The sequence below is a fragment of the Mustela nigripes genome, chromosome 2 (genome assembly GCF_022355385.1).
Source record: "Mustela nigripes isolate SB6536 chromosome 2, MUSNIG.SB6536, whole genome shotgun sequence".
Taxonomy (NCBI): domain Eukaryota; kingdom Metazoa; phylum Chordata; class Mammalia; order Carnivora; family Mustelidae; genus Mustela; species Mustela nigripes.
In genome coordinates, this window is record NC_081558.1 from 178,551,583 (window position 1) to 178,569,066 (window position 17,484).

Here is a 17,484-nt window from a genome sequence, read left to right on the forward strand (position 1 = left end):
CTCTCCAAGAAGAATAGACCCACTAGGTGCCATCAAGCAGCCATTCAACAGCAGGGCACAGAGGCACATGCAGAGGACAGATAACCCGGTAGGAGCTTTATGCTGTGCTTCAACATAGACTCTGGACATCCACACACACTTTTCTGGAACAGAATGGTGCCAGGAGCAGCACTGTGAAGCTCCCCTCTTATGGAGGGGAGTGGATCCATGCTTTGCAAGGTCCTTTAAGATTTGGAGTTTTTAATCTCAGCCATTTACCAGAGATAAAACATAGGAGAACTATGGTGCCAGGGATTCTGATAGTCTGGGTACAGGCAGGTTGAGGGTGGGGATCTGACCAAAATCCTGGGATACAGGAGCAGAGATTATTCACTTTCTGTGAGGACCTTCTGAACAATAGTGTCTCTGATTTCCCCTCTCATGGGATGAGAAGGCAGAGTGACACCATCTTTCATGACCACCTCCACCCCACTCCCCCGCCTCACTCTCCCCAACAGCATGGTAAGAGTTCAGAGAGAAACCCAGTACCTCCAGTGGAAGTTTGAGTCACTTACACCAAACCTTACCCCACTGTGTCACAGGGGCATCTTTATAAGAGCAAATCTAACGATGAGCCAACACAGTACGCCTCTCCCTCAGAAGAATGACACAGGCCCCCCCACGTTATCAAATCTATTGATCATAGAGTGTTCCAAAGTGTTAGTTTCAGTTCTGGTAGAAATAGGAGAAGGATTTCCTTTTTTTTTCCCCCCTTATATTTTATTTATTTATTTTTTTGTTTATTTATACTTCGGAATCAGGCTTATAGTTTTTACTTTGTCTCTTTGCTTGCTTTTTTGTTCCTTTCCCTTTTCTCTTCTCTTGGATCACAATTTTTTATTCTTTCTAATCAGGCTTACCTTAAACAAATAAATCAAAGCACACCTATTTAAAGTTCCAAACACTCACACTGAAAGCAAGGAAGAACTCGGCAAGAAAGAGCAACCAAAACACACCAGCAGAGTGCACACAATACACACCAGAAACACTTCCCAGAACTCTAGGCCCTGGACAGTGTAGGACCCATTCTTAATATTACTATTACCCTCATTAGCATAACATGCAAAACACAGAAACCAAGACATAATGACAAGACAGAGGAATTCTCCCCACCCCCCCAAAAAAAACGAAAGAAGAAATCACAGCCAGGGATTTGCTCAAAGCTGATATAAGGAATATATCTGAACAAGAATTTAGAACAAGTCATAAGAATACTAACTGAGCTTGAAAGATGCAGAAAAGACAAGAGAAACTCTTGCTGAAGAGATAAAAGTCCTAAATACTAGTCTGGGTGCAATAAAAATGTTATAACTGAGACAGAAAACCAACTGGATGTAATCACTATGAGGATAGAAAAAACAAAGCAATGAGTAGGTGATACAAAAAATAAACTTATGGAATATAATTAAGATGAAAAGAAGAGAGAAAGAAAACTATTAAATCATGAATATAGACTTAGGGAACTTGGCAATTCCATAAAGTGCAATAAAATTCATATCACAGGAGTTCCAGAAGAAGAGTGGGGAAAAAGGGCAGAACGTTCAATTGAATAAATTATAGCTGAGAGGGCGCCTGGGTGGCCCAGTGGGTTAAGCCGGCTGCATTCGGCTCAGATCATGATCTCAGGGTTCTGGGATAGAGTCCCACATCGGGCTCTCTGCTCAGCAGGGGGCCTGCTTCCCTTCCTCTCTCTCTACCTGCTTCTCTGCCTACTTGTAATCTCTGTCTGTCAAATAAATAAATAAAATCTTAAAAAAAAATTATAGCTGAGAACTTCCTTAATCTGGGGTAGGAAACAGGTATTCAAGTTCAAGAGTTACTGAGAAATCCCCTCAAAACCAACATAAACAAATCAATATCAAGATATACCATGGTGAAATTAGCAAAATACAAAGATGAAGAGAGAATTCTGAAAGCAGCAGAAGACAAAAGATCCTTAACCTATAAGCGTAGGCTCATAAGGTTAGCAGCAAATCTGTCCACAGAAAATTGGCAGGCCAAAAGACGCGGACATGAAATACTCAACATGCTAAGCAGAAAAAATGTGCAGCCAAGAATAAAGGCTGTCATTCAGAATAGAAGGAGAGATCAAGAGTTTCCAAGACAAGCAAAAATTAAAGGAGCTTGTGAACACTAAAACACCTCTGTAAGAAATATTCAAGGTGACCTCTTGAGCAGGAAAGAGAAAAAAGAGCAACAAAAACTAGAAAGGAACAGAGACAATCTATAGGAACATTGACTTTACAGGTAACACACTGGCACTAAATTCATACCTATCAATAATTCCTCTGAATGGAAATGGACTAAATTTAGGTCCAATTAAAAGACATATGGTATTAGAATGGATTTTTTTTAAAAGATCCATCAATATGAAATCTTGCCATTTGAAACAACATGGATATAAGAGCCCAAAATTCCATTGACAGATGAATGGATAAAGAAGCAATGGTGTATAAATACAATGGGATATTACCCAGTCGTCAAAAAGAATGAACTCTTGCCATTTGAAATGATATGGATGGAAACAGAATGTATTATGATAAGTGAAAATAAGTTAGAGAAAGACAAATATATGATTTCTCTCATATATGGAATTTAAGAATCAGATGAATATAGGAGAAGGGAAGGAAAAATAAGATAAGGAAAAAAAAAAAGAAAGGCGAACCATAAGAGACTCTATAGTTAAGAGAACAGTGTTGCTGGAGGGAGGTGAGTGAGGGTGGGGTAAATGGGTGATAGGCATTAAGGAGGGCATTTTTTGGGATGACCACTGGGCATTATATGTAAGTGATGAATCACTAAATTTTACCCTGAAACCAATACTACACTGTATGTTAACCAACTTGAATTTAAATTTATAAAAAAGAAAAAGAAGTAAGACAAAATAAATGGTATCACAGAAGACCACTGGAGTAACAAAATTGTAAGATAAATGCCAAGAAGTTTGTTTTTTGTACATGTGAGCCTAAGAATTTTTTTTAAAAAGAAGTTTGTTTTTTGTACATGTGAGGCTAAGAATTTTTTTTAAAAAAATGAAAAGATGGACTACATAGATATAAATGCCATGATCTGAAGGGGCACCAACATCCCAATGTTTACAGCAGCAATGTCCACAATAGCCAGCTATGGAAAGACCCCGATGTCCATTGACTGATGAATGGATAAAGAAGATACACTTGAATATTACTCAGCCATCAAAAAAAAAAAAAAAAAAGAAATATTGCCATTTGCAACAATGTGGATGGAACTAGAGGGTATTATGCTAAGCAAAATAAGTCAATCACAGAAAGACAATTATCATATGATTTTACTTATAGGTGGAATTTAAGAAACAAAATGGAGGAGAATGGGGAAGGGAGGGAAAAATACAACAAGATAAAATCAGAGAGGGAGACAAACCATAAGAGACTCTTAATCATAGGAAACAAACAGCATTGCCGGAGAGTGGGTTGGTAACTGGGTGATAGACATTATAGAGGGCACGTGATGTAATGAACACTGGGTGTAATATAAGAAAGATGAATCACTGAACTCTACCTCTGAAACTAATACACTGTATGTTAATTAATTGAATTTAAATTTAATTTAAATTTTAAAAAATGAAAAGTTGACAGCAATGTGCAGAAAGAATTAGATAAAATGGAGACTAAACATAGAACAATGAAGATTATTTTATTCAATAATTTTATACTTCTTGGACCCTTAATTAGAGTGGTGGAAACTGCAATGGAAAGGAAATAATTAAATGAAAGAAAAATGCATTTTGAGATATTATGGAATTACCCATCCATTTATATGTTTATTTATTGTACTTATTGCTTATTTGTACTTTTTGCTTATTGTACTTTGCTTACATATCCATTTATATGTTTATTTATAATAACATATATAAAGTACCTTTGCTTACTTGTTTTCACATTTTTTTTTTAAGATTTTATTTATTTATTTGTCAGAGAGAGGGAGAGTGAGAAAGTGAGCACAGGCAGGCAGAGGCAGAGGGAGAAGCAGACTCCCTGCTGAGCAAGGAGCCCGATCTGGGACTCCATCCCAGGACACTGAGCCGAAGGCAGCTGCTTAACCAACTGAGCCACCCAGGTGTCCCTGTTTTCACATATTTTGAGGAAAGTATTATATGCTTCCACAGTTTGAATTTGTGTCAGGGATGTCGTTTGTTGGTTGATTTGGAGTTCTAATCTATTATAGTATACTGATATACTTTTAATTTAAATGTCTTTGGATAGGGAAGTACCCTTGAGTTCCCAGAGCTTTTCTTTTTACATTTTCTTATACAGTTAGTGTTTGTACTTGTCTGTCTCCTCAATCTGTGGGCATTGAGTTTGTTTTAGGTTTAGGGTTTTTTTGTTTTGTTTTGTTTTTATTTATTTGAGAGAGAGAGAGAGACAGAATGAGAGAGCACAAGCACAGCAGACTTTGAGGGAAAACAGACTCCCGGACTCTCTGAGCAGAGAGAGAGATGTAGGGCTCAATCCCAGAACCCTGAGATCATTACCTGAGCCAAAGGCAGACACTTAATAGACTGAGCCACCAAGGTGCCCCAGGCATTTAGTTTTTGATCCCAAGTTACACTCTGCCTTTGCCCCAGGATTAGGACACTTTAAAAAGATAGATGATAGATAGATGTAGATAAATAGATGATAGATAATAGATGCTGATAGATAATAGATTGATGATAGATAGATATCTAGATAGATAGATGATAGATAGAGAGATAGACATGGTTTCATTCTGAGAATAGATTCTATATGGCAGAATACAAATTTGGCTTTGAGCTTGCCAGTTACCACTGACAGAAGGAAATATATGATTCACAATGTCCACAGGATAAAAACAAATGAATTGCTATAGAAAAACTAATGAAGAAAATCTAACCCAAGAAATAAGAAAAAAAAAAAAAACCAAGAACAACAGCAATAAGTTTTTCTTAAATTATAATATTAAAGAATTCTTTGATGAGTCTTTATATAGATTCATTTAATATTTCTGCCATGAATGCAATAAAATATTTGGATGAACATAATTCTTAAGATATCTTTCAATGTAGAGATGTTAAAATTCAATTTCCCATTTGAAATTATGTAAAGTTTCAAAATAATAGGTTATTTTTTAAAAAGATAAAACTGTGTGGCCTGGGGCCCCTTGGTGTCTCAGTCAGCTAAGTTGTCTGCCTTTGATCCGGTCATGATCCCAGAGTCCTGGGATTGAGTCCAGCATCTGGCTCTCTGCTCAGTGGGGAGTCTGTTTTCCCTCTCCCTCTGTCTGCCATTCTGCCTCTTGTTCTCTCTCTCACTCTCTCTGCCAAATAAATAAATAAAATATTTTTTAAAAATTTTAAACTTTGTGAACTAAAAATCCTTTAGATATTTGTCAACAGATATTATTTATTAAAATCACATTTTAATAAAATTTGGTACACCAAATCTTGGAAAAGTATCTGGAAATATTTATTTTCAGAATAAGAGCAGATTTAAGGTTCTTAAAAGCAAAGCATGATAGGTGAAAATTAAATGCTGGAGATAAGAAAGAATCATTTTCATAAAACTACCAAAGTCCCTGTCACCTCTGCAGGAAATAACTGGGGAAAATAATCTGCATCTGCTTCAATTTATTGAAAAATCTAATGGGTAATTAAGGTTTCCAAATTCCAGCTAATATAACGGCATTATTCAAAGTATTGGCACGATATGATGCATTACTATTAATTTTAAGGTATAATGTAAGTAATTTGTTAAAATATAAAGTGCAAAATCTTGTGAATACTTGATGAAAAGAGTGAATTTTTACATAATTTACTTAGAAATTTAAGCTAACACTTCAGTAGAATTTCCTAACTGAAGTTTTCAAATGGCATATTTTCAATACCCCATTCTATCCACGAGGTCTTTTGTTTAACCTAAGGCCAAGTCAGTTGCCTTTTATCGTAATCCTTACATTATTGTTTCTCTTAAAATAGGGAACTCTTATCAATAGTTAGGTTTCTATCAAAAGTGAAAAAACAAGATGAAAGTAGAGAGTGATAAAAATTCAAGAAAAATGAGCTCAGCATATTTTTTAGTTTAATATACATGTACTGAAGCATCTTCATTCATTTGTGTTGCCTATTTGGTTCCCAAAGACATTTGAAATTGTCTATACCTTTTCCAGTCAAGAGATAGAAGCAGCTAAAAGAATGCCCCATGACTAGACATTAATGCATGAGGGTGAGAGTATCAAGAAGGCAAAAGTAAATGCGGATCTCTAGGTTTTAAACCACCATCATAGCCAAAATATGCAAAACAAACCAACTGTGACCCAAGATTACACAGGACTTTCAAGGAAGGTCCCAGTGAGAAGGAGAACCTGAATACTCCTTCTTATAGAGTCTAAAACTTTTGGTACATCCAGAATCAAAATGACTTACATCCAGTTAAGCAGCTTGCATTAGTCATGGTTCTCTGGAGAAACAGAACAAATGGGATGCATACTTATATACAGAAAGAGATATATTTTAAGGAACTGGCTAGTAAGCTTATGGAAGCTGGCAAGTCCAAAATCTGAGGGTGTACCCGCAGTCTAGAAATCCAGGAAGAGCTGATGTTGTAGTTCAAATCTAAAGGCTGGCTGCTGGGAGAACTTCCTTTTGCTTAGAGTAGGTCAGTCTTTGTTTTAGTTACAACTTCAACTGTTTGGACGTGACCCCTACCCCCATTATGAAGACCAATTTCCTTTAAATGTCCAAAGTCCACTGATTTGAATGATAAGCTCATCCTAAAAAACCTCCATCAAAAAATACAGAATAATATTTGACCACATATCTGGGCACCATGGCCCAACCAAGTTGATACATAAATTTAGCCATCACATATTTCAAGTTAGGGAATTCTTCATCAGTCAAAATTTATGCTCTAATAAAAATTCACACATTTTCTTTGTGTAGAATTCATTTAATTTTTATTTTCTTTCTTTTACTTCCTATGTTTATTAGAGAGAGGATATGTGCAGGGAGGGTGGGATAGAGGGGGAGAAAGAAAGAAAGAAAATCTTCAGTGGGCTCCATGCCTAGAACAGAGCCCAACATGCAGCTCAATCTCACAACACTAAGATCATGACCTGAGCTGAAATCAAGAGTTGGACACTTAACCAACAGAACCACCCAGGCGCCCCCCCCCACCATTTTTATCATTGTTTTTATAGGACAATGTGAAAAAAAAAAATCCTGCGTAGAAAACTGTCAACCATTCAGAAATAGTTAATTTAGAACTCCCCTGAAAACTTGAAGAAATATATACATTTGTTCATTTATTTAGCTGACTCTAATTCATGGCATTAAGTGCTTAGTGAGCAATAGAAGATTCAAAATAAATCAGTTTATGCACTTGTTGTTGCCAGTAATATTTACCTTTCTGAGAATGTCCAAGAAAATGAGTTATAAATTTGATCTACATCTATGTATCTACTTACAATAATAGTTATAGTATGTTTCCCTGGCCCAGTTACTAATGTGAAAGATTTCCCCGTGGTTTGAAATGAACATTTGTAGAAACCAGATCAATTTTCTTGTGTGTTTTTGTTTTGTAGTGTTAGCATTTCCACCAGTGGCTGTTGTGTGTTAAAGCTTAACCATGTTTATAAATACTGTCTTATAATGTTATGCTATGTGGCAATCCTTAGTTGTGATTATCTTTAGCTTATGTCACTTGAGCAAAACTGTTACTTTTTTATATAAATCCAATATTATTTGGATCTAGTGGGCTTCTTGCTTCCAATTTTCAGAAGTTTGAAATGTGCTGCAAGATTTTGTGTCCAGTTACCTTGGGATATAGTATGAAATGCTTCAAAACACCAATATTATTTAGAATAGCAATATTACTGAAAAAGATGTTATCATTCTTTTCATTTTTAGAAATAACTGATATTTCCTTTTTTTAAAGATTTTATTTATTTATTTGACAGAGATCACAAGTAGGCAGAGAGGCAGGCAGAGAGAGAGGAAGGGAAGAAGACTCCCTGCTGAGCAGAGAGCCTGATGCGGGGCTCGATCCCAGGACCCTGAGATCATGACCTAAGCCAAAGGCAGAGGCTTTAATCAACTAAGCAACCCAGGTGCTCCTAGAAATGACTGATATTTCTTAAAGATTATTATGTATTAGATCTTATGGCAAATTCCATTAACTTTGTGGATAGTAAAACCACATTACCAATAATTAAAAAATTATTCAGTAAAGAGAGGATATTAAATGAGTAAACTTTTGGCAGGCTAGTGCAAAGGTGATCTCCAAAAGTACTTTAAAGGGATATTTAATAAGCCCATCAGGACGTAATGTATAATTATTAGCAATAGTCTAAAAAAAGAAGAAGAAGAAGAAGAAGAGAAAGGAAGAAAGGAAGGAGGGAAAGAAGGAAAGAAGGAAAAGAAAGAAACTTCTATTGCCAATTGTTACTTTTGTATGGATGTACTAACATAAAAGGATTTTAAGAAATTAAATCACTCACCTATTTTCTAATATATTTTTCTATATATTTGCCTCCTTTTAAGATTGTTTTGCTATGAGCAATTTTATAGGATATTATGGATTTATTAGCATCACATAAAAATCTTTGGGAGCATGTTAATACAAGGTTTGAGTCTCCAGCATACGATCTTTTTAAACAAGAACTGCTCTCTTTAATATAATAATAAACTTTCTCTAGTTTTTTACTTTAAAAATTAAATTTCTAATCAATTAAAACTGAGTTCCTTTTTGTATCTATTTAGTTCCTCCATGTTAGAATATTTATCAAAAAACTATTATTTGTGATTATCAATTCAGATCTTCATTATTATACAAATATTTTGTGGCCTGAAAAGATACAGAAAAAAATTAAGAAATATATACTTATCCAATTTAGTTGGCTCAGTTATATTCAAAAGGAATAAAAATGGCACTTTACTTGAAAAATCCTATTTCTCTAGCGTGTATGTCCTAAGTCTCTTCAAAGCCAAAGAAAAAATAAGTATTGTCTGTGAAAGTAATGTTAAAACTCAGCATATTGCAAAATTATAAACTAAGTGAAACTGAATACTAACCAAGTGAACTTCAAATAAAAATTGTTTTCATATTTTATTGTTCAATTTAGTGGGTATTTTAATTTCAAACTACTGATTTTCAAACTACATATCTGATTACATATTTGTCTCCTAGTATAAAATTCCTTTTTTGGTAAATTTTTCTTTGACTCAATTATTTAGCCCATAATTATATCTTTGCATGTAACTACTTAAGGCAGTGATTTAATTAACATATTTGGATAGTTTTAATATCTGTCATCTTTTGTATCAATGAGCAGCCCAGTTTATTCAGATTAATTAGTAGATATTTTTTCTCTTGAAAACTGTATATAATAATTTTGGTTTTTTTAATTTATCAAGAATTTATTAGTAGCTTGTATTACAAGGACTTTCAAAGTGCCTTTAAAAAGTGACACTACTGATGTCAAAATGCTCATTGTTTATAGTGTTTGAGCTCTGCTTAATTAAGGGTTCTCCATGTGAATCATTGATCATCCAATGAGGCCAATGAGAACTAAATAATGACATTGAGATTAACAGTGTAGTGTATTTTGTCATCTCCACAGTTGTTTTTTTTTTTTTTGAAGATTTATTTATTTATTTGACAGACAGAAATCACAAGGAGGCAGAGAGGCAGGCAGAGAGAGGAGGAAGCAGGCTCCCCGCTGAGCAGAGAGCCCGATGCGGGGCTCGATTCCAGGACCCTGGGATCATGACCCCAGCTGAAGGCAGAGGCTTTAATCCACTGAGCTATCCAGGTGCCCCATCATATGCACAGTTTTAATTGAATGTTCAAGGTCATATGAATTACCAATTTGACTAATTTATCTTATATAAGTATAGGAGAAACTAAATATGAATCAAAGAATGATATTCATTGTAATGTATGTTAAAATTCTTGAGTTGCAACTTTTCCCATGAAAATGTACCTTCAAACATATGAAGAATCCATTAGAAAATAAGAATCAATGTCTCATTTTAAAATATATTGTATGTAATGTGTCTTTTATATGAAGCAGAACATATATTTTAGATAAAGTAAAAATGTATTTATAGTGAAAAATATATTCACTTGATTCAAATTACATTTGATGTTTTCAAAAACAACAAATAATGTTAATTAAAGAGAATAATAAAAGGTGTGTGTGTGTGTGTGTGTGTGTGTACAGGTAGATGGATGAGCAGGTAGACAGGTAGAGAAATATATGAAGAATAAGATGTTTCAGAAATACAAGTAAAAAGTACTCTAGAAATTGAAAGTTGGGATAAAGATGAGTATTTCAATATATTGACACAACTAACATATTAACATTTAAGGAAAATGAAAAGATAAATAATATACTATCATACCCACTTCTTGGTAAACAAAAAAAGAATAACACAGTATCACTGAAAACTTTTACCAGACTTCCAAAAACACATATTTTTGCAGACAATAGAGTTCATTGATTACAGGTTGTTGTAACCTTGATATTGAAGTTTAATAAAGGAATTAAATAAATGAAAAATAATTTAATAAACAAGTTTGCAAAAACTTTAAGTATAATTACTCAATGAAATCTTTCAAGGTATTAAAATATAATTAATCATGTCAAATAGAATTTATTCTAAAAATGCAAGATTGGTTTAAGACAACCAAAAAATTTAATAAAATTTATCTTATTTTGGAAAAGAAGAAAAAATTATATATAGAAATTAAATACAGAAACAACAGTAACTTTCTTAACTGTCTACACCTATGTACGATAAAATGTTTTAAGATATCAAAATGATGCAAGAGTTCCCTTAGCCTGTAAATTCTGTTTCACAAAAACCCACAGCAAATATGCACTTAATATAATTCTAAACTTGGGTAACATTTCTTTAAGATTGGGACTAAAACAAAAATATCTATCATATGTATTACTATTTAACTTTGAACTAAAGGTCTGACCAAGGTAATAACTCAAAAATACTGTAAGAGAGAAGCAAAACCTTTATTATCATCTGATATAAAATATTTCATACAGAACATACACAGAAACAATATTTTAACTAAAATAAATTTCAGACAGGTAGCCAGATAGAAGATTAAGAAAAACAATAATTTTTCCTCCTTAAAAGAAGGACTCAAGGGGCACCTGGGTGGCTCAGTTGGTTAAAAAACTATATTCAACTCAGACTATGATCCCAGGGTCCTAGGATAGAGCCTCACATCAGGATCCTTTCTCAGTGGGGAGCCTGCTTCTCCCTCTCCCTCTGCCTACCACTCTGCCTGCTTGTGCTCTCTCTCTGTCAAATAAATAAATAAAATGTATTTTAAAAAAGAGTCAAATAGGAGATGTAATAAATAAGACGTTATCATTGGGTGTAACTTAAAATCAACACAAAAAATAAAATAAACATAACATTGACACAGCCACACGAGCCATGAAAGTTATCCAGAATGTTTAAAAATATTTTTATAGAGCACACAAAAGATTTGTATAAATAACATATGAACATTATTAGTGGATTGAAAATAGGAAGATTAAAAATATATAATTTGGAGGCCAATTAATAAATTGTATTTATTCTAATAAAAAGTACTGCACTTTATAGATTCTGGACACTAGTCCTTTATCTGATATGTCGTTTGCAAATATCTTCTCCCATTCTGTCAGTTGTCTTTTGATTTTGTTAACTGTTTCCTTTGCTGTGCAAAAGCTTTTGATCTTGATGAAATCTCAATAGTTCATTTTTTCCCTTGCTTCCCTTGCCTTTGGCGTTGTTCCTAGGAAGATGTTGCTGCGGCTGAGGTCGAAGAGGTTGCTGCCTGTGTTCTCCTCAAGGATTTTGATGGATTCCTTTCGCACATTGAGGTCCTTCATCCATTTTGAGTCTATTTTTGTGTGTGGTGTAAGGAAATGGTCCATTTCATTTTTCTGCATGTGTCTGTCCAATTTTCCCAGCACCATTTATTGAAGAGGCTGTCTTTTTTCCATTGGACAATCTTTCCTGCTTTGTCGAAGATTAGTTGACCGTAGAGTTGAGGGTCTATTTCTGGGCTCTCTATTCTGTTCCATTGATCTATGTGTCTGTTTTTGTGCCAGTACCATGCTGTCTTGATGATGACAGCTTTGTAATAGAGCTTGAAGTCCGGAATTGTGATGCCACCAACGTTGGCTTTCTTTTTCAAAATCCCTTTGGCTATTCGAGGTCTTTTCTGGTTCCATATAAATTTTAGAATTATTTGTTCCATTTCTTTGAAAAAGATGGATGGTACTTTGATAGGAATTGCATTAAATGTGTAGATTGCTTTAGGTAGCATAGACATTTTCACAATATTTATCCGCAAATCAGTCAATGTGATACAACACATCAATAAAAGAAAGAACAAGAACCATATGATACTCTCAATAGATGCTGAAAAAGCATTTGACAAAGTACAGCATCCATTCCTGATCAAAACTCTTCAAAGTGTAGGGATAGAGGGCACATACCTCAATATCATCAAAGCCATCTATGAAAAACCCACCGCAAATATCATTCTCAATGGAGAAAAACTGAAAGCTTTTCCGCTAAGGTCAGGAACACGGCAGGGATGTCCATTATCACCACTGCTATTCAACATAGTACTAGAGGTCCTAGCCTCAGCAATCAGACAACAAAAGGAAATTAAAGGCATCCAAATAGGCAAAGAAGAATTCAAATTATCACTCTTCGCAGATGATATGATACTATATGTGGAAAACCCAAAAGACTCCACCCCAAAACTGCTAGAACTTATACAGGAATTCAGTAAAGTGTCAGGATATAAAATCAATGCACAGAAATCAGTTGCATTTCTCTACACCAACAGCAAGACAGAAGAAAGAGATATTAAGGAGTCAATCCCATTTACAATTGCATCCAAAACCATAAGATACCTAGGAATAAACCTAACCAAAGAGACACAGAATCTATACTCAGAAAACTATAAAGTACTCATGAAAGAAATTGAGGAAGACACAAAGAAATGGAAAAATGTTCCATGCTCCTGGATTCCAAAAAGCAAATCTTAAGTTTAAAATATTTATTTTAGGTCTATTTGAAATCTGCTTTTTCTTTATCATACCTAGGCAAACGAAATACATTGTCACTACTGGCATTTTACCTGGAAATCTCCTTATCCCAGGCCATAGAGCCAATTCTCATTATTTGCAGTAGTTATGTTTAATAAAATCCCCATGAATACTGAATTAGCAAATACTGAATCTTTGCGTCTAGAGGAAATACAGGGTCAGGTTCCTATAAGCCTCTAGTCACATTTCCATCAGCAAATCAGTCCATAACTTTGATATATATATGTTTCTATTTAAGTACACTCTAATATACTTAGTAGTGCAATAACATTGACCTTGCAGCCAAGAGTTCTATAGCCCATTTCTGAACTAAGTTGATCTCCTATACACTTGTTTCATAAGGCATATTATACTCCTTGAACTTAGGGACACTAGACAGTATGGGAATACTATGCTTCAGACCACATAAAAATAATAAAATCACCAAAAAAAGCAAAAAAAAAGTGAAAATTGTGGTACTAAGTAGATGACAAATAGGACACCTGTTTATAATATGAGATCTGAAACAAGAAGACATAATGTTACCTTGTTCAACTTCAGCTAGGATCATGCTTGCCCTGGGTGACTCAAAATTTCACTACTCTGGGTAGGTTCATAAATGACTGTAAAAGTGTCATGCTGTTTTATATGTAATATATTAAAACATATGTCTAATTTTTCATATTACATTGGGAGAACCCGATGCCAAGCTCTGTCAAACTCATATCGCAGATAGCCTTTTCCCAGTTTTCAATGACCATTGTTTCTTTGTCCCTTCCAGCCTTTACTAACAGTCTCCTTGGGACCCTTCTGACTTCTGCTCAGCACCAGGGTCCAAAGCCAATATAACATGTGTTTTTGTTACAAGAACAACTTCTAAGTACCATTTCTATTTTAGTTGTTTTTTTTTTTTTAAGGAAAATGATAGAAGTAGATTATAACAACCTACTTCAAATCATTAAGGTTAAAACAAAGATTATTTCTATATCTTTCTATATCTTTCATATCTGTGGGTTGCCATGGATCAGCTGGGCAGCTCATCTGCTGGTCTTGCCTCAGGTCTCTCCTGCAATTGTAGTCAGATGGCAGCAGTGAGGACTGGAGTCATTTGGAGGCTCGACTGGGTTGGTTGCCCCATGCCATCTCAAAGCCTTTCCTTCAAGTTTTTCCACTTTGTATCTTTATGTGATTTCTTAAGCAGGGTAGTTGTATTCTCACATGACTGCCCTTTGGCAGCCCAAAATGTACAAAGCAGAAGTTGTCAAGCCTTTTTTAAGCTTCATATTGGAACCAGAATACTGTCACCTCAGAGACTTCTATTAACTGAACAGTCACAGAGCTAGCCCAGAAAAAAAGAAATAAACTTTACCTCTTAATAGAGGAGTGAAAAAGGTGCATGGTCATCTTTAATTCAACAAAAAGAATATCCCGGCTTTATTTCCTACTTCAGTTAAAATTTTTACATTTCAGCATTAAGCAGGATGTTTTCCTTGTTTTGAGTTAAAAAGGTCTTTTTTTTTCTTTTAATAATGTTTAGAGTTATTTGAAAAAAATTATCACATATTTCATATAATCTTAATATTAAGGCAAGAATTTCTTTTCTCTTTTGATGTATAAGTATGGTAAATTTATAAATGTTTGCCCTTAATCTAAACCATGCTTGCATTTCTAGAGTAAAACTCTTAAGATTAATAAATAAAATTTTTCAGTATATTATGTATTTTAAAATTATTTACTTAAGAATTCTACATCAGTAATTGAATGTGGGATCATTCATTCTGTAATTGTGCAGTGACCTTTCTCAAGCTTTGGTAGCACTGTTATTCTAGCTTTGTGCAAAGTATTTTGGAAGACTTTCTTTTTTTTCCCCTTTAATCTCAAAGAATGTAAATTACATCCTGATTATTCCTGAGGATTGTGAAAGAGATCATCTGTGAGCCCATCTGGGCATGCCTAGTAGTTTTTACATACTTAACTGTCAAAAATTTCTTATTTCATTCCATAGTTTTGCTCTATTGACTTTTATTTTTTTAATTTGCACTGACTTATTTGCTCAATTTTATGAAAATATAAAAATAAATATTAAAAAGTCTATTAAAATCTTTATAATGAACAAAATTCTTCCAATCTCTGTCTTAATAAATCTACTCATACTAAATTAAAATTTTATATTTTTGGCATTGTCCCAATTTTTATTAAATTAAGAAGCAGTTTATCTATAGGAGAATCTCATCATTTGTAATTTTATAAAGTAATATCGAATATGAAATTTTATCCTGGAAAAATCTTTCAGGAATGTTTCACTAGAAACCCAATATATTATTTCTCAATAAATTCAAGAGAACCAAAATTTCCTCAAGCTTTGGAAGAAATTTCTTTTTCTTTGAGTACAAGATGAGATATTGGCTTATGTTTGAAGCCATACTGTATGAAAAGTAAGTACATTTAAATCCCAGAATCATAAATACATGCAGTGGACTAAGATGCTCATATTAAGAAAGGTAGGAGGGAAGCATGATTAACAAAAAATTCTTCTAACCAACACGTGCTCAGTCAGAGGCATATTCATGGATAACAATGGAGAAATGGACACTGGAAACCTTCAAGTTTTCAGACTTAAAGAAAGTTTTAGCCTAAGATTCAAAGAGAAGGCTGCTTGTTCTGGATTTTTTTTTTCTCATTTTGGCTCAAATTCCATGCATTTGGCACATACCCTTCATAGTTTAGGATCTGAGGTTATGGATATTTCTTTGTTTCATTGAAGACCACATTTTTTTCTCTGTTACTTTTGTTTGTTTTCTGTGAGTTTAAGGGGACAAAAATCAAATTAAAATGCTTTATTCCTTCATATTTAAAATAAAGTTAATCATTCAATTTTATTATTTTTATTTTAGTCGTAGTCGTACCTAATACCTTATTTTATCAGAAGGTATAATGTATTAGTAAACTCAATCTATTAAATTATAATAGTCCCTTATTGTCCTAATCATTAATTTTCTAACTGGCTTTTTCATATGATTTTTAAAGTCAATTTGTATCAGCACAGAATATCTGCAATTTAATGAAAATTTGGCCTTAAAATGTTTGTATATCAAAATGATGAATAAATTAAATTTCAACTTTATTGTTTTATTTCAAAAATATTAACAATATTTAAAGCATTTAATGCAATACTTGCTAAAAACAAGCATGATGATTTAATGCATTAATTAAATAGGAAAAACATGAGAAACCCAGAGTTCAAATATGTACATCTGTTCTCAAGTCAATAATCATGCCAAAATCTATTGCTAGTTTTATTTAAATTACTACAGTACATACTCTTCCTTCTGTCATATGCAGTCACCCTAACTTAGTTTTCCAATTAATTTCTATATTTACTTATGTTTATAATGAGGACAAGGATTTGAATATAAATGAGGAGGGTTTTTAAAAATATTTCCTTAAAAGTAAATTTATTTTTTTATATAACATTTCCCCTTATTTTCTTAGAATGCTTTTCTTTATTCATTCAGCTCTTTATGTGTAAATGAGAACTTAGCTTGGGCCAAAATCTTTGCTCATTTGCTGTAAATACAATGTAGAGAAAGATGATACAGTCTGTTCCTTTAAGGAAATTAAAATATAGTAAGAAAGTTATAATAAACTAAATTTAGAAATGTAATATAGTTTGATAAATGCTATAATAGAGGAAGTACAGTTTCTAAGATATACAGAAAGAACTTACCTAGAGTTGGGGGGAGAGAGGAAATAAAAAATAAGGAAGAGTTTATAAATAGATCATCTTTGTATAAAGGAGCTATGTTAGTTTTCTTTGTATAGTTCTAACCTTTGTGCAATCTATGGTCTTCCTGGGCAAATCTTGTACTTTAATTGTGAAGTCTGATTAATTGTGAATTTACTAAGTAGTAAACTCTAGTTTCTATTTTTCCTATTTGTTTTGTACATTAAAACAATTGTTTCTTCACCAAATGAACTTAATGTAAAGAGATAAAGCACTGGAATTATCCAAAGTTGAATGAAGAAACCACAATATTATTAAATAATAAAATCACTGTTTCTCCAAATGGGATCCCAATTTTAAGGTCCATGTCTATAATCATGGAAGACCACTAGGTTTTGTTTTGTTTAGTTTTAATATTGAAAAAAACCCTGATGTATGTTGTAATAAGACTTTATAGACTAAAGCCAACATCAAATTTCTGGCTTTTTATTTCTGGACCTTCTGCAAAATTAGTTCTGGAGTTTTGATTCATGGAAAAGAAAAACATTAATTCAATTTTTTAAAAATCTAGGGAGAGGTAATTCCAAAATATAAAGTCTTTATGCTAAAACAGT